This window comes from Chiloscyllium punctatum, chromosome 7 (assembly GCF_047496795.1).
Source record: "Chiloscyllium punctatum isolate Juve2018m chromosome 7, sChiPun1.3, whole genome shotgun sequence".
NCBI lineage: Eukaryota > Metazoa > Chordata > Chondrichthyes > Orectolobiformes > Hemiscylliidae > Chiloscyllium > Chiloscyllium punctatum.
Genome location: NC_092745.1, coordinates 34551019 through 34573741, shown reverse-complemented (window position 1 = coordinate 34573741; position 22723 = coordinate 34551019). Strand labels below are relative to the sequence as shown.

The following is a 22723-nucleotide window of genomic DNA, read 5'->3' as shown; positions in this document are numbered from 1 at the left end:
TGTTTAGAGTCCCCATCACATAGCTGAGATTTTCAGTGTCTGATCTTTGTGATGTGGAGGATGTGGGGCTCAGATCAACCTCAAAGATGAGTCTAAGGTCGTAAAGAGTCTGGTTCAGCAGCAGACAGTGCTCAGGGAGAGGGATGGAGTTTGTACTGGGAGCTGAAGAGGATGGCTTTGATCTTTTCAATGTGTTTCCCAGTGAGCCTGGCTCCTCAGTCCTGACTGCTCTTAGCTGCTGTGATTGTCACTGATTGGACACTTATTATTAGAGATTCTGACCACAGCAGAAAGCCCCAGTGTAAAAAATAACTGCAAAGGCTGTCAGAGCGCAAGGTTGAAACTTCAACAAAAGAGGAAGTGAAAGAAGGAGCTCGGAGCAGCTGGACCTTTGTTACTGAGACAGGAGAAATCTGTGAACCATCTGCACTCCCTGGAATCTGACAGCACAAGAGGCCATTCAGCCCATTGTGTCTGTGAGTGACCCAAGTAGTCCTACTGCTCCTCTCTCTCCCCATAATCCAGCAAATCTTTCCTTTTCAGCTCGATCTTAATTCTCTCTTGTAGACCTGGGTATACAGCACAAGACTGCCCCTAACCTGGGCTCCAAATTGGTATCTCATTCATTCATTAGGAGACAAACTGCCTGGGCTGGGAAATGGAGCTCAGGACCCTGAACATTCCCTCTCCCCTCCTGAGGGACACTTCATTCGGTTTTGCATATTCACTTGTGGGAAGTGGGCTTCACCGGCTGGCCCAGCATTTTTTACCCTGTCCCGAGTTACCCTGGAGAAGGTGGTGGGAAGCTGCCTTCTTGAATCGCTATAGTCCACAAGCTTTAAGTTGACCCACAATGCACTTCGGGAGGGAATGCCAGCATTTTAACCCAGCAAGGTTGAGGGAACAGCAATATTTTTCCAAGTCAGGATGCTAAGCTTTTCCGAGGGGAAATTGCAACTCATAGTGTTCCCATGTGTCTGCAGCTCTTGTTCTTCGAAATAGAAGTGGACGTGGGTTTGGAAGGAAACCAAAAGAAATGCAGATACTGTAAATCCGAGACAAAGGTTGAAATTGCTCGAAAAGCTCAGCAGGTCTGGCAGTATCTGTGAAGAGAGATTGGGTCAATTATGAAATGTTAACTCTGATTTCTCTCCCCAGATGCTGCCAGTCCTGCTGAGCTTTTCCTGCGATTTCTATTTTTGTCTATGGGTTTGGAAGGTGCTATCTGAGGACCTTTGGTGAGTTTCTACAGTGCATCTTATCGATAATACACACTGCTGCTACTGAGTATCGGGAACGGTGAGAGTGGATGCTTTGAGAATATGATGCCAATCAAGCAGGTTGCTTGGCTCTGGATGGTATCAAGTTTTTTGAGTGGATAAGAAAGACATAGACAGGAATGGATTAGAGGGATACGAGCCAAATGCAGGCAAATAAGACTCGTTCACTTCAGAAAACCTGGTCAGCATTTAGGAGTTTGGCTTCAGGGTTTGTTTCTATGCTGTATGACCCTGTGACACTATCAATCTATGAATGTTTTTGGAGCTGCACCCATCCAGGTAAGTGGGGAGTATTCGATCACACTCCTGACTTGGTTGACAGGCTTTGGGGGAATCAGGAGGTGAATTTCTCGATACAGTATTCCTAGTCTTTAACCTGCTCTTGTAACCACTGTGCTTCTGTGGTGAGTCCAGTTGTGTTTCTGGTCAATGGTACCTCAAGAATGTTGACAGTGGGCATTCAGTGATGGTAATAGTATTGACTGTCAAGGAGCAATGGTTAGATTGTCTCTTATTGGTGCCGGTCATTGGCTGGCATTTACATGACACCGATGGGAAATACTGCTTCTGAGATGAAACCTGGATATTGTCCAGATATTGTTGCATTTGAACATGGACTGCTTTAGTACCTGAGGAGTTGAGAATGGTGCTGAACATTGTGCAATCTTTGGCAATCATCCCCATTTATGAGCTTGCCTTTAGTTGCAAAATCTGTTCAAAGTCTGTCCTATTTAGCATGGTGATAGTACCACACAACACAATGGAGGGGATTCTCAATGTGAAGGTCAAACTTTGTTTCTACAACGACTACGTGATGCATCTTCAGCCACCAGATTGGTGAGGATGAGGTCAAGCATCTTTTTCCATCTTTTTGGTTCCTTCACCACCAGCTGCAGAGCCAGTCCCTCAGCTACGTCCATTAGGAACCAACCAGCTCGATCAGAAATGCTGCTGCCGAGCCACTCTCAGTGGTGGACATTGAAATCCCACACCCAGAGTACACACTCTCTGCTGTCACCACCCTCAGTGCTTCCTCCAAATGCTGTTCAACATGGAGGAAAGACTGATTCGTCAGCCGAGGGAGCAAGATATCTTGTAATCACCAGACGACTTCCTTGCCCATGTTTAACTTGGTGTCATGAGTCTTCACGGGGTCCAGAGCCAACTTCGAGATGTCCCAGGGTAACTCCCTCCTGGCTGTAGACCACTGTGTCATCAGCTCTGCTGGGTCTGCCTTTCTGGTGGGACAGGACACATGCGGGACAGTGATGATGGTGTCTGGGACATTGTCTGTATGATTCTGTGTGTATGACTGTGTCAGGCTGTTCCTTGACTAGTCTGTGAGACAGCTCTCCTGAATTTGGCACTAACCCCCTGATGTCAGTAAGGAGGATGGAGCAGGGTAGACAGGGCTATTTCTGTCATTTTCTTTTCAGTGTCGAGATCGATGCCTGTGGTCCATCCGGTCTCATTTCTTTGTTGAAACATTGTCATAATTGATACAACTGAGAGCCTTGCTTGGCCATTTCAGAGGGCAGTTAAGGGTCAACCACATTGCTGGGGGACTGTTCCATGGACCCTGCAGTACATTCTGTCCTCCCCAACTTCCCCATTCTGTATGTGGAAGGCTGGAGGTTGCCAGCAGGATATTCAACTGCAGGAGCTATCACAGCCCCCTGCATACTTCTGTCCCCACATTGAATCCACACAGATCTTGACTTCACATAGCACCTTCAATGTTCAAAACGGTCCAAGATGGTTCACAAAGTTGCAGTAAGAGGAATGGGGGAGGGGGTGGAGGAACATAAGAACTAGGAGCAGGAGCAGGCAATTCAGCCCCTCGAGCCCGCTCCACCATTTAATACAATCATGGCTGATCCCATCTCAGCCTCAACTCCACTTTCCTGCCCACTCTCCATCATCCTTTAACCCATGACCCATTAAAGGTCTGTCCATCTCCTCCTTGGTGTGAGACAGGGAAGGGACCACTCCATTTCAGAAAAGACTGACCGTGGAAGGGGAAGGAGAGGGGAAAAGATTGGAACATGTTGTGAATGGACAGGATGGGTCAGTGGGTCAGAACCTGTCCTGTCCCTCCAGCTCACACTGATGGCCTGAGGATCTCCTCTCTCTGCTGGGCCTTCATGGAATGAGGTTTGTGTCCAAACCAGTCCCCAGTGAGAATAGGCCAACAGCACAGAACTGTCCTTCATTTCACAAGAAATGGGTGGCACGGTGGCACAGTGGTTAGCACTGTTGCCTCACAGCGCCAGAGACCCGGGTTCAATTCCTGCCTCAGGCGATTCTCTGTGTGGAGTTTGCACATTCTCCCTGTGTCTGTGTGGGTTTCCTCCGGGTGCTCCGGTTTCCTCCCACATTCCAAAGATGTGCAGGTCAGGTGAATTGGCCATGCTAAATTGCCCGTAGTGTTAGGTAAGGGGTAAATGTAGGGGAATGGGTGGGTTGCGCTTCGGCGGGGCGGTGTGGACTTGTTGGGCTGAAGGGCCTGTTTCCACACTGTAAGTAATCTAATCTAATCTAATCAAAGAATCATCTGTCCTCCTGAGACAGACCAAACCCTGGTCAATGTGGGAAATGGGGCTTTACTCCAGGAGAAGACAGGGGTCAAGGGTTAACATCCATCAGTGGGGCAGAGCAGAGGGAGATTTATCCTGCGTTCAACTGTCACCACCTTGGACACTGTCAGAAAGAGAGAGAAGTGAGACAGAGAGAGATAGAACGAGAGTGTGTGTGTGTGTGTGTTTGTGTGTGTGAGACTCAGAGAAAGGGAGGAACATCTGAGAAAGTGTGATATATGTGAGGGAACCAAGAGAGAGGTAGAGGGAGGTAGAAATAGTGAAGTTGAGGGATAGAGAGAGAGAAACAAGATGTGAGACAGTTTGACTGAGAGGGATGGAGAGAGACATAGGGACAAGGAGAGAGAAAGGGACAGGATGGGTGTGAGACCAAGCATGAAGAGACAGAGAGGGTAGTGTTGAGTGTGAGACAGAGAGAGAGAGAGAGAGAGACATGAATATGGGTAGATACAGAATGACAGAGAGGGAGGGAGAGAGACTGTACTTTGGGATACAGAGAGGGAGGGAGGGAGGGAGACAGGGGGAGGAATATAGAGGGAAAGATAACAGTTGGAGGCTTTTCATTGAAGTGATAGAGGGAGCGAGTGACAGAGACAGAGAGATGGAGAAACAGAGATTATGAGATGGAGTGAGAAATCATCAGTGAGTTGGAGGGAGTGACTATGAAACAGAGTGTGAGAAAGAGAGAGAGAAAACATGAGAGATTAACAGTGGAGGAGAGAGAGGTAAAGAGAAAGATGTGGCAGATGTGAGACAGAAAGAGGGACAAGTCTTGTTCATCAAACTCTGGGAAGGATGTGACTGTACTTGAGAGGGTACAGGGGAGATTTCCCAGAATGCTGCCTGAATCTGAGCTTTGAGAAAAGATTGGAAAGGTTGGGGTTGTTTTCTTTGGAGCAGTGAAGGCTTAAAAGGGACCTGACAGAGAGGGATAAGATTATTTGGAGCAGTGATAGGGTCGGTAGGAAGGCACTTTTTACATGAGACAAGGACTCAATAACCTGGGACAGAGATTGAAGGTAACACAGACATGGCCACATAGAAACTGCTGCAGGAGTTGGCCATTCAGCCCTTTGAGCCTGCTCTGTCATTCAGTATGATCATGGCTGATCCTCTATCTCAAAGCCATATTCCTGCTTTCTCCCTATTCCCTTCATGCTGTTAAAATGCAAACAATTATCTCTCTCTTTTTCTTGAATATATTCAGTTCTTTATCCTCCACAGCCTTCAGTGAAGAGAATTCCACAGGTTGACCACCCTCTGAGTGAAGAAATGTTTCCTTATCTCAGTCCAAAATGGTCTACCCCGTATTCCTCTGAGAGTGTGTCCCCTGGTTCTAGACTCCCCAACCAGGCGAAACCTCCTCCCTGCCCAACCCTGTTAGAATTTTATACATCCATCTGAATTCGAGTGAGTCCAGGCCCAGTTGAGTTCGAGAGAGAGAGAGGAGAGCTGAGGAGAACTGTTTTCACTCAGAGGGTAGTGGGAGTCTGGAACTCACTGCCTGAAAGGCTGGTTGCATCACAAACTCTCATGACATTGGAGCAGTGTTTAGATATTCCCATGTGTTGCTGTAACCTCCAGGGTAATGGGCCAAGAGCTGTAGGATGGGATTAGTGTCATCAGATCTTTGTTTAACAGCACAGACACCATGGGCCAAATGGCCTCATTCACTGCCGTTCACATCAATGACTCTGAGACAGAGAGTGAGAGAAGAGGAAGTGAGAGGTACTGACGTGGCTCTCCCTGCCTGATGCCATTTACATACTGAGGAACACCCAGTCAGACTCTCACAGGCTGCAGCTTTATAAAGCAGAGCCCAGTGAAGGGAGAGTTTATCAGGAACCAGGCACAGGGACAGGAGCACACACCATGATTTCACACATCCAGCTGATCTGGCCCCTGGTATTCTGTGTCGCAGGTACAAATCTCTCTCCTTCCACCTTGAATCTTTCGCTGCTCTGCATTTCACTCCAATTCCACTGACTTGTGATTGAAGGGAAAATGCTGAAACCAGAGGAATGCTCAGTGTCTCCAACAATCTCTCATTTGACAGGCTCTTTCTGTGACAGTTCTGACTTCACTGTGTTTCTCTCTGACCCCTCAGGTATCAGTGGGGACATCATCATGACCCAGTCTCCCCCGGTGCTGTCAGTGGGACTGGGCCAGACCGCAACCATCACCTGTACGGCCAGTCAAAGCATTAGCAGCAACCTTGCTTGGTACCAGCAGAGAGAAGGACAGAAACCCTCTCTCCTGATCTATTATGCAACAGATCGATTCACAGGAGTCTCCGATCGATTCACCGGCAAGGGCTCAGGGACCAGTTTCACCCTGACAATCAGCAACGTTCAGAATGAGGATGTCACTGACTATTACTGTCAGCAGTATAACAGCTAGCCTTACGTTCGGTAAAGGAACCAAGCTCAGACCGAGTAAGTAAACCTCAATCCTCTGTTAATAACCCTTTCAATACTGAAATACACTTTCTAAAATACAGTTGCTGAATTGTTGAAGGTGTTAGTGGGGAGCTGCAGTGAATGAAATGGTTGATTGAGGAGCACTGTGTCTAACAGGGTGTCCAGCTGTATTTCTTCAGTTCCATTGCTCCCTTTAAGCAGCAAGATATAAGTCAGTCAGTTTTACTCACCGTGTGGAGGAGCTCTGTCCATTTGCAGCCTGTGGTCCCATTCCTGCAGCATGGAGTGAAATCACTGAGTAGCCTCCTGCCAGTCTCAGTGTGACAGACACGGGCAGAGTTTGATGTGAGCTCTGGCTCCCTGTCCCAGTCTCTGATCTCACTGACCTCAGCAGCAGCAGCAGCAGCAGCACAGTGAGACACCGAGCTCCCACCTCCCCCAGCTTTAACTCTGCTCAATCACACATTCACAGAATTGTTACAGTGTACATGGAGGCCATTCTGTCCATCCTGTCTGTAATGGCTCTCTGAATGAGCAATTGACTGAGTGTCATTCTCCTGCCTTCTCCCTGTCACCCTACACATTGTTCATTTTCAAATAACAGTCTCATTCCCTTCAGAATATTTCAATTGAATCTGCCTCCTCCACACTCTCAGGCAGTTCTTTCCGCACGTTAAACACTCACTGGCCGAAAATGTTCTTCCCCATCTCACTTTTGTTACTTTCCCCAATTACTTTCAACCTGCGGTCTCTCAGTCTCAATCCTTTCTCAATTGGGAACATTTTCTCCCTATTTACTCTGTCCAGGCCCCTCCTCGTTTTAATTCCTCGAACAAGTCTCCTCTCAGCCTTCTCCAAAGAAGACAGTCCCAAATTCTCCAGTAGATCTTCATAACTGATGTTCCTCATCCCTGGAATGATCTTTGGGAATTTTTTTTTCCATTTCTACAAAACGTCACCTTCTTCCTGAATTATTCACATTTTCTATGACTCTCATGATTTTATAAACCTCTACAAGGTCACTCCTCAGACTCTTACGCATCAGAGTAAAAAGTCTCAGCTTTTCCAGCCTCCCACAGTCATGGTGTCAGACAGCATGGAAACAGATCTTTCAGTTCAACTTGTCCATGCTAACCAGATATCCTAAACTGACCTCATCCCATTTTCCAGCATTTGGTTTACATCCCTCGAAAATCTTCCTATCCATGTACCCGTCCCAAATGCTGTAATTGTATCTGCCTCCAACACTTTCTCTGGCAACTCGATCCATCCACATTCCACCCTCTGTGTGACAAGTTACCCCTCAGGTTCCTTTTGAATCTTTTGCCTCTCACCTTAAACCTACGCCATCTTGTTTTGGACTCCCTTTCCCAAGGAAAAGACCTTGGATATGCATCCTGTCCATGCCCCTCATGGTTTTATACACATCTATAAGGCCATTCCTCAGCCTTGAATTGCTGCAGGAAAAATAGCCCCAGTCTCTTCAGCCTTTCCCTTTAGCTCAACCCCTCCAATTCCTGGCCATGTCCTTGTAAATCTTTTCTGCAGCTTTTTGAGTTTAACAACATCCTTCCTATCACAGAATGATCAGAATTGTTCACATTATTCCCAAAGTGGCCTCACCAATCTCCTATACAGCTGCTAAATAGGATGTTTCAACTTCTGTACTCAATGCAGTGACCAGTAAAGGCAAGTATACCCAACACCTTCTTCATCAACCTGTCTTTCAAGGAATAATGCACCTCCATCTTCACCCCTAGGTCTCTTTGTTCGGCAACACTCCACAGGGCCCTACCATTACATGTACAAGTCCTGCCCTAGTTTGCCTTACCAAAATGCAACATCTCACATATACCTAAATTTACTCCATTTGGTACACCTCTGCTCACTGCCCCATCTGATCAAGGTCCCGCTGTACCATGAGATGATTTTCTTCACTATCCACTGTCCTGCCAATTTTACTGAACTTACCAATTTTACAAACTTACTGAAACTCTTATATTCATATCCAAATCATTTCTTTAAATGACAAAAGCAGTGAACCCAACACCAATGCCTGTGGCACACAGCTATTCGCAGATCTCCAGTCTGAAAAGCAACCTTTTAAACATCACTCTCTGTCTCCTATCTTCAATCCAATTTTTTTAACCCCAATGGCTCACTCCCTCTCGATCCTATGTGGTCTAACCTTACTAACCAGTCTATCATGTGGAACCTTATCAAACACTTTACTGAAGTTTATATAGACAATGTTTACTGTTCTGCCGTCATCAATCTTCTTTGTCACCTCCTCAATCAAATTCAGGAGACATGAATTCCTATGCATAGAACCACATTGATTATCCAAAGAATGTAAATCCTATCCCACAGAATCCACTCCAATATGTTACCCAGCACTGACACCAGGCTCACTGGTCTATAGTTCCCTGGCTTTTCCTTACAGTCTTTCTTAAATAATGGCATAACATTAGCAAACCTCTCTGGTTCTCCAGCACCTTACCCATGGTTGTCAGTGATACACATATCTCAGCAAGGGGCCCAGCAATCTCTTCCCTAGTTTCCCACAATGTTCTGGGATACACATGATCAGGTCCTAGGGTTTATCTATCTTTATGTATTTTAAGATCTTTTGCGTCTCCTCATTTGTGTGTGATCTCTTTTCAAGTCATCACTATTTCTCTAAATTCCCCAGCATTCTCCACAATAAGTACTGACCTGAAATATTTGTTTGGATCTCACCCATATCTTGTGTCTTACCAAAATACAGCACTCACATTTATCTTAATTAAACTCCATCTGCCATTCCTCAGCCCACTGGCCCAGTTGGTAAAGATTCCATTGTATTCCTAGACAGCCTTCTTCACAGCCAATGATTAGATTAGATTCTCTACAGTATGGAAACAGGCCCTTCAGCCCAACAAGTCCACACCGATCCTCCGAAGAGTAACCCACCCAGACCCATTTCCCTCTCAGTAACGCATCTAACACTATGGACAATTTAGCATGGCCCATTCACTTGACCTGCACATCTTTGGACCATGGGAGGAAACCAGAGCACCCGGAGGAAACCCACGCAGACACAGGGAAAATGTGCAAACTCCACTCACCCAAGACTGGAATCGAACCTGTGACCCTGGTACTGTGAGGCTGCAGTGCTAACCATTAAGCCACCGTGCAGTCCCACCGGAGCCACCCTGAGCCACCGATGCTTCCTGAAAATTCACCTGAACACACTCTCGCAACTCTGGCCCCTCTCTGCCCATTACACTGCTGCTACTCCAAACTATATTCAGAAACTAAAGACCCCCGTTCTCATCATTCTCATCAGAATTCTAAACTGAATCCTGGTTGGAGAGTGGGATGCACTCAGGGGATTTCTGTACTAGCTGCCTAGTCCTTTTGGACTGTCCGCTGCTCCCCCATTCCCTCTCTCCCTGCATACTCCGAAGCTGCAGTGTGACCACATCTAGAAACGTGCTCTCCACGGAGCTCTCAGCCTCACGGACGCTCTGCACTGACACCAGCTGCTGCTTAAGCTCCGAAACCTGGAGCTTCAACTGCTGTACTCATGGTATTTTAGGAGCAGGGAAACATTCTGAAGTTCCCATATGGATGCACACTCTTTCTACTCTTGGATTATCTCTTTGCAGAGTTACGATGACAAAGAGCTACAGCAGGGCTCACAGTCCAGTGGGTTCAGTGTTCCAGGGTTTTGGGGAAACTCTCCAGAAGTCTTTAAGAAATAGGAGCAGAAATCAGCCATTCAGCCCATTGAATCTGCTCTTCCATTTGATCTTGGCAGATATGCTTCTCATCCCCATTCTCCTGCCTACTCCACAGGAACATTCGATCCCCTTAACAATCATGAACCTACCTATCCTTGTCTTAAATGCACTCAGTGACATGGCCTCCACTGCCCTCTGTAACAATGAGTTCCACAGATTCACCACCCTCTGGCTGAAGAAATTCCTCCTCATCTCAGCTCTAAAGAGTCGGCCCTTCATTCTGAGGCTGCGCCTTGGTTACCTAGTCTCTCTTGTATTTGGAAACATCTTTTCTGCACCCACTCTATCCAGGCCTATCAGTATTCTGTAAATTTCAATAAGATCCCTCCTCATCCTTCTAAACTCCATCAAGTACAGACCCAGAGTCCTCAACCACGCCTCATATGAAAAGCCCTTCATCCCCAGGATCATTCTTGTAAACCCCTTCAATACCAGCACATTGTTTCTTAGAACATGGGTCCCAAATCTGCTCATAATATTCCAAATTCAGTCTGACCAGAGCCTTACACAGCCCCAGCAATACATCTCTGCCCTTGTATTCTAGCCATATTGAAATGAATGCCAACATTTCATTTGCCTTCCCAAGCACAAACTGGACCTGCCTGTTAATCTGAAGAGAAACCTGAATGAGGTTTGTGCTTTAGATCTCTAAAGGCTTTCTTTATTTAGAAAATACCTCCACACCCTGACTCCATTGATTCCTGAAAGACGATCACCAATGTCCCCACAATCTCCTCAGTGATCTCCTTCAGAACACACTGGTGTAGTTCATCCAGTCTGGGTGAGTTATCCACATTCAGTCCTTTCAGCTTCCCCAGTGGCTCCTCCTTAGTGATGGCCACTACAATCACCTCTGCCCCCTGACAATCTTGAAGTACTAGGACATTGCTGGTGTTTTCCATTGTGCAGACTGATGTAATGTATGGATTCAATTCCTCGGCTTTTTCTTCATTTCCTATTATTCTTTTTCCAATGTCTATTTCTGCCTCCCTCTTCATTTTTATATATCTGATGAAACTCTTGTAATCTTCTTTTATATTACTGGTTCACTTTCCCCCACATTTCACCTTCTGTACCCTGAATGTTTTTCTTAGTTATCCTCTGCACGTTTTTAAAGACTTCCTAATCCTCTGGCTTCCCACTATTTTCCACCACATTGTATGCCTTTTCCTTTTGTTTTTATGCTGTCCTTGACCTCCCTCATCAACCATGGTTGCCTTGTCCTCCCCTTAGTCTGTTTCTTCTTTTTCAGGAGGAATTCCTACTCTGCTTCCTGAATTACCCCCAGAAACTCTGCTGTTTGCTGCCCCAGTATCTTTCCTGCTCGGCTCCCTTTCCAATCAACTCTGGTCAACTCCTTCGTCATGTCTTTGTACTTACCTTTACTCAATTGAAATACTGTTCCATCTGATTGCAGCTTCTCCCTCTCAAACTACAGTGGGATTTCTATCATATTATGGTCACTTATCCACAGGGTTCATTTCATCTTCAGCTCATTAATCAAATTGGCCTCATTACAAATCACTAAATCCAAAACTGCCTGTTGCAAATGACAAACCACAAGCTGTTTCAAAAACTATCTCGTAGACATTCCATGAAATCCTTTTGTTGAGATGCGCTACCCAGTCCACCTATACATTGATGTCTGCCATAACATTTTGTATATGGTTTTCTGTCTCCAGCTCCAAACTTCCAGCTCAGCACTGTCTCCATAACTTGTCCTACCTGCCTATCTTCTTTTCCACCTATCCACTCCATCCTCCCACCCCCTATTGTACTCACCTATTGAACTCTATGCTACTTTGTCCCCACCCCCACCCTCCTCTCACTTTTCTCTCCACCCTTCAGGCTTTCTGCCTTTATTCCTGATAAAGGGCTTTTGCCTGAAACGTTGATTTTACTGCTCGTCGGATGCTACCTGAACTGCTGTGCCAATCCAGCACCACTCTAATCTAGAATCTGGTTACTGCTTGGATACCTGAACATAACTTGCATCAGATTCTTTATTTCTTAGGATCTTCAACTCTAGCCCCACAGATTCTACACCTTCTGACTGTATCACTTCTTGCGATTGATTTAAAGTCATTTATTACGCACAAGGCAACTCTTGCCCCTCTCCTCATCTGCCTGTCCTTTTGATAGGACATGGATCCTTGGATATTTAGTTCCCAGCCCGGATCCCCTTACATCCATGTCTCTGTGATACCCACAACATCGTACCTGCCAGTTTCAATCTGCACTACAAGCTCATTGTGTACACTGTGTGCATTTAAGTCCAACACCCTCAGTCCTGCATTGACTGCCCTCCTTCCCATCATTGTCCCCTTACCTGCTGTGCTTTATGTTCGATACCTGATCCATTCCACACTCTCTGTCCTTTTACATCTTCTAGAATCTTGAATAATCTCTCCTGAGCCCTCCTCCACTTCAACTAGTTTAAATTCCTTGGAAACTCAATTTACCTTGATTTGTGACATCATTTTTCTACCTTACTCGGAATGCTTCGTACATTTACACACAAAGTCTTTAAGTTTGATCTATTATTGATTTTCCCTGCACTTTTATGGTTCCTTTGATATTCGAAAATTCTGTCCCTTCCGTTTATTTTCTGGTTACAATCAATCCCATCACTAACTAGTAATCCTATCTTCTCCTTTACTTTCCATCTTCTCATTTTCCATCCAACTGAACCAAATTACTTTCTCTTTGGGTTGAGTTCAGGACAATATTTATCCTTGAACCAAAATCATGAAGAATGCTTTTTGATCTCATTGCTTCCAGTGGGATCTTGCTGTGTAGAAATTGGCTGCCCCATTCCTGAAATTGCAAAATTAACTGGTTTTCAAACAAAATGTATATGTTTTGGGATAGCCTGAGGTGCTGAGGGCTTGATTGAAACACATGGAGATGTACAGCACAGAAACAGACTCTTCGATCTGACTCATCCACGCCAGCCACAGAAACATAGAGTCATGGAGTCAGAGAGATGTACAGCACAGAAACAGACCCTTCTGTCCAACTCATCCATGCCGAGCAGATAACCTAAATTAATCTAGTCCCATTTGTCAGCATTTGGCCCATATCCTTCCAAACCCTTTCCTATTTATATACCCATCCAAATACCTTTTAAATGTTATCATACCAGCCTCCACCACTTCCTCTGGCAGCTCATTCCAAAAATGTACCACCCGCGGCAGGAATACGTTATGCCTTAGTTCCCATTTAAATCATTCTCCTGATACTTTCCACCTATGCCCTCTAGTTCTGGGCTCCTTCACTCTGACCAAAATATCTTCTTGTTTCACTTGATCAATGCCCCTCATGATGTTAGAAACCTCGAGATGGTCATCCCTCAGCTTCCAGTGATCCAGGGAAAATGGCCTCAGCCGATTCAGCCTCTCCCGATCACCCCAACCCTCCAACTTGGCAACATCCTTTGAAATCTTTTCTGAATCATTTCAATGTTCCCAACATTTTTCCTACAGCAGGGAGGCCAGAATTCCACACAGTCTTCCAAAAGGGGCCAAACTAATGTCCTGTACAGGTGCAACAGCTCACAACTCCAATTCTCAATGCATTGCCCAATAAAGGAAAGCATGTCAAATGACTTCGTCACCCCCCACCCACCCCCCACCTACCTGCACCTCCACTTTCAAGGAACTAATCTTTTTTGGGATGAACTGGGAGTCTTTCAGTTGTCCTTTTTCTAAACACCCTGTTCAGAAACAAACTTCTTGCTTTCACTCTCAACTAAAAATAAGATAAAGGAGGTGATGATTTAATGGCACGATCGCTGAGCTGTTCATCCAGAGATCCAGATTAATGTTCTGGGGGCCAGGGTTAGAATTCTGCCACAGCAGATGGTGGAATGTGAATTCAATTTTAAAAATCTGCAATTAAGTGTCTGATGATGACCATGAAACAATTGTTGATTGTCAGGAAAAAGCCATCTGATTCCCTGATGTCCTTGAGGGAAGGAAACTGCCATCCTTACCATGTGACTCCAGACCCACAACAATGTGGTTGACTCTAAACTGCCCTCTGGGTGATTAGGGATGGGCAATAAATCCTGATCGTATCAGTGACACTCACATCCCAAGAAGCAATTTGAACAATGCCTGTTTATTTATGGGGTTTGTTATGTATTGGCTACAAATTTTCAAACGGATTGTTTTGCCAGTGAATGTTCAGAGAGTTAAAATCCCTTCGAAGAGGAGGGGTTAAAATTGTTTCTCTTGTCTTTCAGGCCGTGAGAACTCTCAGCCCAAGCTGACCCTGCTGCCCCCCTCCCCAGAGCAGGTCAATGCCAAGGGCACTGCCACCCTGGTGTGCCTTGCCAATCACTTCTATCCCGATGAGCTGGAGGTGCAGTGGAAGAAGGACGGTGCAGTCATTTCGGACGGGGTTCAGACCAGCAACTACCTGCGAGCTTCGGACAGCACCTACAGTGTCAGCAGCCTGCTGACCCTCTCTGGGTCTGACTGGGAGTCCAACGCTCGCTTCTCCTGTGCCCTCACCCACGTGACCCTCCCCTCTCCCCTCAGCAAGAGCATCAGGAGATCAGAACGTGTGTAGAGTGTTGGAGACAGTCCACAGAGGAGACACAACTTTAAATAGAACAGGGCGGAGCTGGTAGGACAAAGGTTATTGTCAGCACTGAATTTCAACTCTCTTCATTCTCAGGACTGCTCAAAGCCATGTCTGAATTTCAGGGGTTAAGGCAGTTCATTGGGACAGTGTAGAGACAGCTTTATGCTGTGTCAAACCCCATGCTGTCCCTGTTCTGGGAGTGTTTGATGGGGACAGAGTTGACTTGTGATGCCAATTAAAATCTCTTCAAGTTGCTGAAGACTGTCAGCTGTACCAAAACAGTGTGAACCTCAGAAGTCTCTGCTTCAGTAAACCTGATCTCCTTCCTGCTCAGCCGCCAGTTCCAATTTAAGGTTTTATCACTGTTTGAAGGGACAGGATTCTCATGTTATTGAGAAAACCTCCACAAGTGTTTTCCTCAAGCTCCAATGTGGCTGTGAATTTGTGCAGCTTCCTCTGTCTGGGCTGTTCATTGCAGTCTGCTTTCTATCAATGTCAATCTGGAAAAGGGAATAAAGATGAAGAAGATTCAGTCTCTGTGTCTGTGTGTTTTGGGGATTGACCATTCCATTCAGCTGATTGGCTGCATTTCAGAATGGCATTGTCACAATTGGCTAATTGGCATGTCAATCAATGACACATCCGTTGTAGAGGATACTGACAGCCAATCATCAATCACTTTCAAATGATCCCTTTGATCTAGAATCATTGGAAGTTACAAGATTCCAAACAGATATCCATTAATGACCACCTGGATCATCTCTGACACCTCCCTCCCCTTCCTGGACCACTCCATCTCCATTAATGATGACGACCGACTTGACACTGACATTTTTTTACAAACCCACCGACACCGAGGATTCCACCTCTTCCCAACTTACCTCTTGCAAAAATGCCATCCCATATTCCCAATTCCTCTGCCTCCACCATATTTGCTCCCAGGAGGACCTGTTCCACCACAGAACACAACAGATGGCCTCCTTCTTTAGAGACCGCAATTTCCCTTCCCACGTGGTCAAAAATGTGCTCCAACGCATCTCGTCCACATCCCACCCCTCTGCCCTCAATCCCCACCTCTCCAACCGTAACGAGGACAGAACCCCCCTGCTGCTCACCTTCCACCCTACCAACCTTTGCATAAACCACAACATCCGACGACATTTCAGCCACATCCAAATGGACCCCACCACCAGGGATATATTGCCCTCCCCACCCATTCCTGCTTTCCGCAAAGACCGTTCCCTCCGTGACAACCTAGTCAGGTCCACGCCCCACAATAACCCACCCTCACAACCTGGCACCCTCCCCTGCCACCGCAGGAATTGCAAAATCTTTGCCCACACCTCCTCCCTCACCTCCATCTAAGGCCCCAAAAGAGCCTTCCACATCCATCAATTTTTTACCAGCACATCAACCAATATCATTTATTGTATCAGTTGCTCCCGATGCGGTCTCCTCTCCATGCAGAGAGCTTTAGGGAACATCTCCGGGATACCCGCACCAATCCACCCCCCTGCCCTCTGGCCCAACATTTCAACTCCCCCTCCCACTCTGCCGAGGACATGGAGGTCCTGGGCCTCCTCCACCGCCGCACCCTCACCACCCGACGCCTGGAGGAAGAACGCCTCATCTTCCGCCTCAGAACACTTCAATCCCAGGGCATCAATGTGGATTTCACCAGCTTCCTCATTTCTCCTTCTCCCACCTCACCCCAGCTCCAACCTTCCAGCTCAGCACCATCCTCATGACCTGTCCTACCTGCTTATCTTCCTTTCCACCTATCCACTCCACCCTCCTCTCTGACCTATCACCTCCATCCCCACCTACATTCACCTATTGTACTCTTTGCTACTTTCCCCCACCCTCCTCTCTGACCTATCACCTCCATCCCTACCCCCATTCACCTATTGTACTCAGTGCTACTTTCTCCTCAACCCCCTCTCATTTATCTCTCCACTCTTCAGGCACCCTGCCTCTATTCCTGATGAAGAGCTTTTGCCCGAAACGTTGATTTTCCTGCTCCTCGGATGCTGCCTGACCTGCTGTTCTTTTCCAGTACCACTCTGATCTAGCCTCTGGTTTCCAGCATCTGCAGTCCTTGTTTTTACCTAGAAACAGAAAGCTGTTAGGGCTCAATAATTACAATCTTAGGCATTCCCTCTTCACTCTGTGGTCCAGGCTCAGGTGCTGGGATTGCACTCTGCACTCTTTGCTGCATGCTTTGTTGTACCTGAAGTGATCTTAGGCCAATCACTGACACTGCAGTCTGTGTGTCCCTCTGAGCACAGGTGTATTATATAATGCTGCCTGTAGGTGTCACTCTGAGTGTGGGTGTGTTATTCAGAGAGACACCAACAGGCAGCATGGAGTGTGAGCATGTTACTCAATGCTGCCTGACTGTCTGAGTGTGTGTGTTACTCAGTGTTGCCTGTAGGTGTCTGTGTGTGTGTGTGTGTGTGTTATTCTGCACTGACTGGAGGCAGTGCAATGATTTGGAGATGCCGGTGTTGGACTGGGGTGTACAAAGTTAAAAATCACACAACACCAGATTATAGTCCAACAGGTTTAATTGGCAGCATACTCGCTTTCAGAGCACCCCTCCTTCATCAAGGGAATGCCCTCCACAACCACATGATGATGGAGTGGCACTCCGAAAGCTAGTGTGCTTCCAATTAAACCTGTTGGATAACCAGGAGTTGTGTGATTTTTAACTTTGTATCTCAATGAGTGAGAGTGTGTTACTCTGTGCTGCCTGTTGGTGTCTCTGAGGTATTTGTCTCTGAGTGATGGGTAGAGAATTGGCTTTGTGATGGGGATTGAAGATTTGGCTTTAATGTTGTAAAATCTCGGAAGAAAAACACTTCAGTCTGAGATGGCAGCTCATTGAGGTGGCCAAAGTTAAAAATCGCATAACAGCAGGTTATAGTCCAACAGGTTTCTTTGGGAGTACAAGCTTTCAGACCACTGCTCCTTCATCAGGCAGCTCGTGGGGCAGGATCATAGTTCACAGAATTTACAGTAAAATTGAGATGGCATTTGAAGAAGGTGAATACTGAGAGTGTATTCTCAGTAAGGGAGGGATTTCAGAGGCAGTGGGCACTGTGGTCTCTAATGTGCTCCCCAATTACAAGGGGACTTTCTGGAGCTGGGATCATTGCAGTAGTGGCTGTCTGCTCAGCCAATGATGACTAGCCATAGTTGTTTTTCAATGGTCAATTAGTTCTAAACTAGATACAGCAATATTACCTTACAGGGAGGAGAGCAGTGAGTGAGGTTGAATTCTTGCAGCCCCAAGAGGGATAGCAGTGGATTAATGAAGGGTGATATCACCATGAAGGTGCCACCTTCACTCCCCCTGCCTCAGCTGTGGTGACCCTCGGGTTAAACACACCACCAGTCATCTCTGTCTGTAATGAGCGAGTGGGACTATGCTCCTCTGGGATGATATCCACTTTCCTGGGTGCTGGAGTGAAGGAGAAAGTGAAGACTGCAGATGGTGGAGATCAGAGTCAAGAGTGTGTTGCTGGGAAACCACAGCAGGTCAGGCAGCATCCGAGGAGCAGGATAATCAATGGTTTGGGAATAAGTTCTTCATCAGGAATAGAGGGAAGGTTAACCTCTCTAGAAGGCAGCACAGGCTGGATCGAAGTGGCATCAAGAGTAAGCATGGGGAGATTGAGGGTGACAGAAGGAGGAGGTTGGTTGGCAGGTTGTTATTCAGAGTCAGGTCCCAGAGTATCAGTCTTTCTGACACTCCCTTTTTTTTTATGGTGTGTGTGTGTGTGCAGATGTGAGACACAGTGAAAGACACAAAGTGCACAAATCTTTATTCAATTTCCACCACCAGGAAGATATGAAAAACACCTGAGTGGCCAGTGACAAGCACTGCCCTTCAAACCACAGGGCAATGCTGTGTGAGCAAAACAGTGAAGGGGAGGGTAGGGACTAAATCAAAATAGAGTTGGAGGGAGAAATGATGCACTCCACTCCCTGCGGCGCCCATCTCTCCCTGAACGACTCCAGGGTGTCGGTGGACACCGCGTGCTCCTTCTCCAAGGACACCCGGGCCCTAACGTAACCCCGGAAGAGGGGCAGGCAGTCGGCCCTAACGACCCCCTCCACGGCCCGCTGCCTGGACCTGTTGATGGCCAGTTTGGCCAGGCCCAGGAGCAGACTCACGAGGAGGTCCTCGGACCTGCCCTCCCTCCTCCGTACCGGGTGCCCGAAGATCAGGAGCGTGGGACTGAAGTGCAGCCAAAAGCAGAGGAGAAGGTTCTTAAGAAAATCAAAAAGGGAGTGCAAACGCCCACACCCAATATATACATGGTCCACGGACTCCACAGCGCCACAGAACAAGCACTTGGGCTGGGAGTCCGTGAACCACCGCAATCTGCGGTTGCAGGGGACTGCTGCGTGCAGCACCCTCCACCCCAGATCCCCGAGAGAAAGGGGGAGGACTCCCGCGTAGAGAGCCCTCCACTGGGGATCTCCACACTCCCTTTTTTATCTGTCAGCCAGGGCTCCCTGATTGGACAAGGTTAACAGCCCATCAAGGAACTCATATTTTATTAGGAAAAAAAAATCTTATTGAACAAGGAACACAAGAGCTAAACGAGACAAGACAAAATGAATAGTTTCATTACGAACATCACAAATGAGTTTTGGGAAATAAGATTTTCATTCTGGAAGATGGGAATCTGGAATGGACTGTCACAGAATCCACAGACTATCACAGTGTGGAAACAGGCCATTTGGCCCAACAAGCCAACACCAACCCTCTGAAGACAGACTCCCCGAGACCCATTCCCCTACCCTTTTACTCAACATCTCCCCTGACTGACAGCTTCTTAATCACGGTGGCAATTTTAGAATGGTCAATTCACCTAACCTGCACATCTTTGGACTGTGGGAGGAAACTGGAGCACACAGAGGAAACCCATACAGACACAGGGGGAGCGTGCAAACTCCACAAAGACAGTCACCTGGGCATGGAATCGAACCCAGGTCCCTGGTGCTGTGAGGCAGTAGTGCTAAACACTGAGCCACCATAGCGCACATTAAAGAAAAGGGCAAATAGTTGAGCTTTTGTTAAACTCCATGAGCCTGGCGTGATATGAATGATAAACACACAACCCTCTGTCAGGGAAGGTAATGGAGGCTGGAAACCTTACAACATTTAAATATCATAACATGCAAGGATTTGGGATAAGTGTAGGAAATTGGGATTACAGTGCCTTTAACGGTAGTTATGTCAGTGCAGACTCAATGGGCCAAAGGGCCTTTTCTGTGCTGTATCAATCTATGCTCCATGCTGAGAGGGCAGTGCAGGTTAATGGTGACCAGGTTAGACAGTTCCAAGATGGCAAACACATCATCAAGGGTCAGAGGAAATGGCTCAAGCTTCAGTGAAGGCCCAAGTAAGTGCTTGGGAGGAGGGTCAAGGCTAATGGAGGCAAGGTCAATGGAGACTGAGCGAGGGCACAGAGTGCTGACTGGCATCTCCAGGGGTTGTAGTGAGGCATGTAGGGACAAGAGGGGAGCGTGTAGGGAGGGAGTGCATTTCCAGTTGAAATGCAACCTTTACCAGCAGCAGCATGACCTTCAGCACCAGGGGGTGTCCCTGACTGTGTCAGGCTCACTGACTGCTCTCTGTGTGATTCCACACAGCCACCCATGTGGTCACCACAAGGTCTTGCTCATGTCTAAACGACCGTTTACAACACCATCTACTCCCACCATCTGGACCCTCGGTCTGCACCACCGTCTGTACCCACTGTCTGCACCCAGTATCCACAGCCACTGTCGAGTCCCTCTGTTTGCACCCACCATCTACACCCAATGTCTACACTGCTGTCTGCACCCTCCATCTACACCTCCCATCTTTCTGCTGTTGTAAGATTGTATCCAATGATTCCATTGAGATTACTGCACCCGAAGCCTGAATTTTAGAACCGGCAATGATTGTCTTCTAACTCTGACCTACAAAGTCTGTCTTCCATGTAATAAAAAATTAACAAAATTAACATTTACTCTGAGATCTGAAAGACAATGCTTTACTAAAGTTAAAACTTTCTGACACTTTGCTGAAGTCTGCTGTCAAGAGACAGCCTGTCTCTGAGGAACCTTGTAAACATTCAACAAGAGAAAAATATAAGGACAGTATGTCTATAACAAGGGAGTGAAAAGAATAACAACTCAAATCTTCACAGTCTTTGTCCTTGAGAGTGTGATAAGAAACAGTATAAGACAAATATCTGAATTATACTCAGGGCCCTTGCACAATACATTTTTGTCAAGTGCATGTGGTCCCTCTGCAATGCAGAGGTTAAAAAATTTAATAAAGCTCTTTTTGGTTGTTCATGCTAATAGTTGAGTCGAGTCAATTTAATTTCCACAATATTCCACAATGGGCTGATTAATATTAATTACTGAATGCCATTTGACTTCTGTGATGGCAGGACTGACGTATAAGGAGAGGTTGAGTTGGTGAGGATTGTGTTCACTGGAGTTTAAAACAGTTAAGGAAGGGAATCTTGGTGAAAGCTATAAAATTGGAACAGCATGAGACAAGTCAAATGGAGTAAGGATGTTCCCAATGGTGGGGAAGTCCAGAACCAGGGCTCATAGGTTAAGGTTAAGAGGTAAACTCTATAGGACAGAGATGAGGAAAACGTCTTCACCCAGAGAATGGTGAGCCTGTGGAATTCTCTGTCACAGAAAGCAGTTGAGGCCAAAATATTAGTTTTCAAGAAGGAGGTAGAGATAGTTCTTGTGGCTAAAGAATCAAGGCACATGGGTTAGGGAGGGATTAAAGTATAGTGCTCGATGATCAGCCACAATCATATTGAATGGCAGAGCAGGCTGGAGGGGCCGAATGGCCTACTCCTGCTTCTATCCTCTATGTTTCTACATTGCGTAAAATAGATTGCCAAGTGGAGGGCACTCTGTCAGATGGGTAAGTATCCATTCACAGATTCCCCCCACACCACTCCCCTTCCATTTTAATTGGGTCCACTCCCTCTTTTCCTATGTCATTGTTATCTGACCAGTGACCACACCTCCCCTCCACCACCCCAGCAGGGAGCTGTGCTTATCACCCATCGTTTGTTTTAAATTGCTAACTGAGTGACACGATGGTGGTGTTTTCAAAAAACAGGAGGAGCTGAATTCTTATCGCCCCTTGTGCTGATTTTGTTGTGTGCCCTCTCTCAATATGGGCGACACAGCACTGCTGCCTCACAGATCTAGGGACCCAGATTCAAGAGTCATACAGCACAGAAATACACCCTTCGGCCCACCATGTCAATGCCAACCACCACACACTAAACTATACTAATCCCATTTACCCGCAGTTTTCTGGAGCCAACTGTGTCCTGGAATTAAAAGTGCTCACCCCAATGTTTTTTAAAGGTTGTGAGATTTTCAGCCTGCACCACCCTCTCAGGTAGCATGTTCCATATACTACCACATGCTGGGTCAAAAAATACTTTCACCTTAATCTTATGACCCCTGGTCTTAAACAGGTCTGGATGAGGAGCGGGGGCTGCAGAACAGTGTGAGAGGTCAGAAGTGGAGAGAGGGAGAACAGTGTGAGGGTGAGGAATGGAGGCTGGAGCAAGAAGACGCTTGTGTTCTGGGAAAGCAGCACAAATAGGGAAGAGATCCAAGAGCTGGTGGGAATAGTCTCCATGCTTCCTAACAGTAGCTTTATGGTGTGAAAGAGAATAAATCAGGAGATAATGAGGGCTTGGAACAAAGGCTGCTCATTAATTACAAAGGATTAATTACAATTAATCCTCATGTTGATTATTTATAGTCAGATTTTTCTTTTTAATTCTTTCATGGGATGAGGACATCCTTGACTAGGACAGCATTTATTACCCACCTCTAATTGCCCCAGAGGGCAGTTAACAGTCAGCCACATTGCTGTAGGATTGGATTCCCATGTAGTCCAGACCAGGGAAGGATGGCAGTTCCCTTCCCTAAAGGAAGTTAATGAACCGGATGGGTTTTCTGGTCATCATTCGACTCTTAATTGCAGATTTTTTTAA

The 22723-nt window shown here is 46.5% G+C and overlaps 1 pseudogene; it reads left to right on the top strand.

The window, feature by feature from the left end:
• Positions 1–5735: 5735 nt before the first annotated feature.
• Positions 5736–14657, top strand: LOC140479536 (Ig kappa chain V region Mem5-like; annotated as a pseudogene).
• Positions 14658–22723: the final 8066 nt, after the last annotated feature.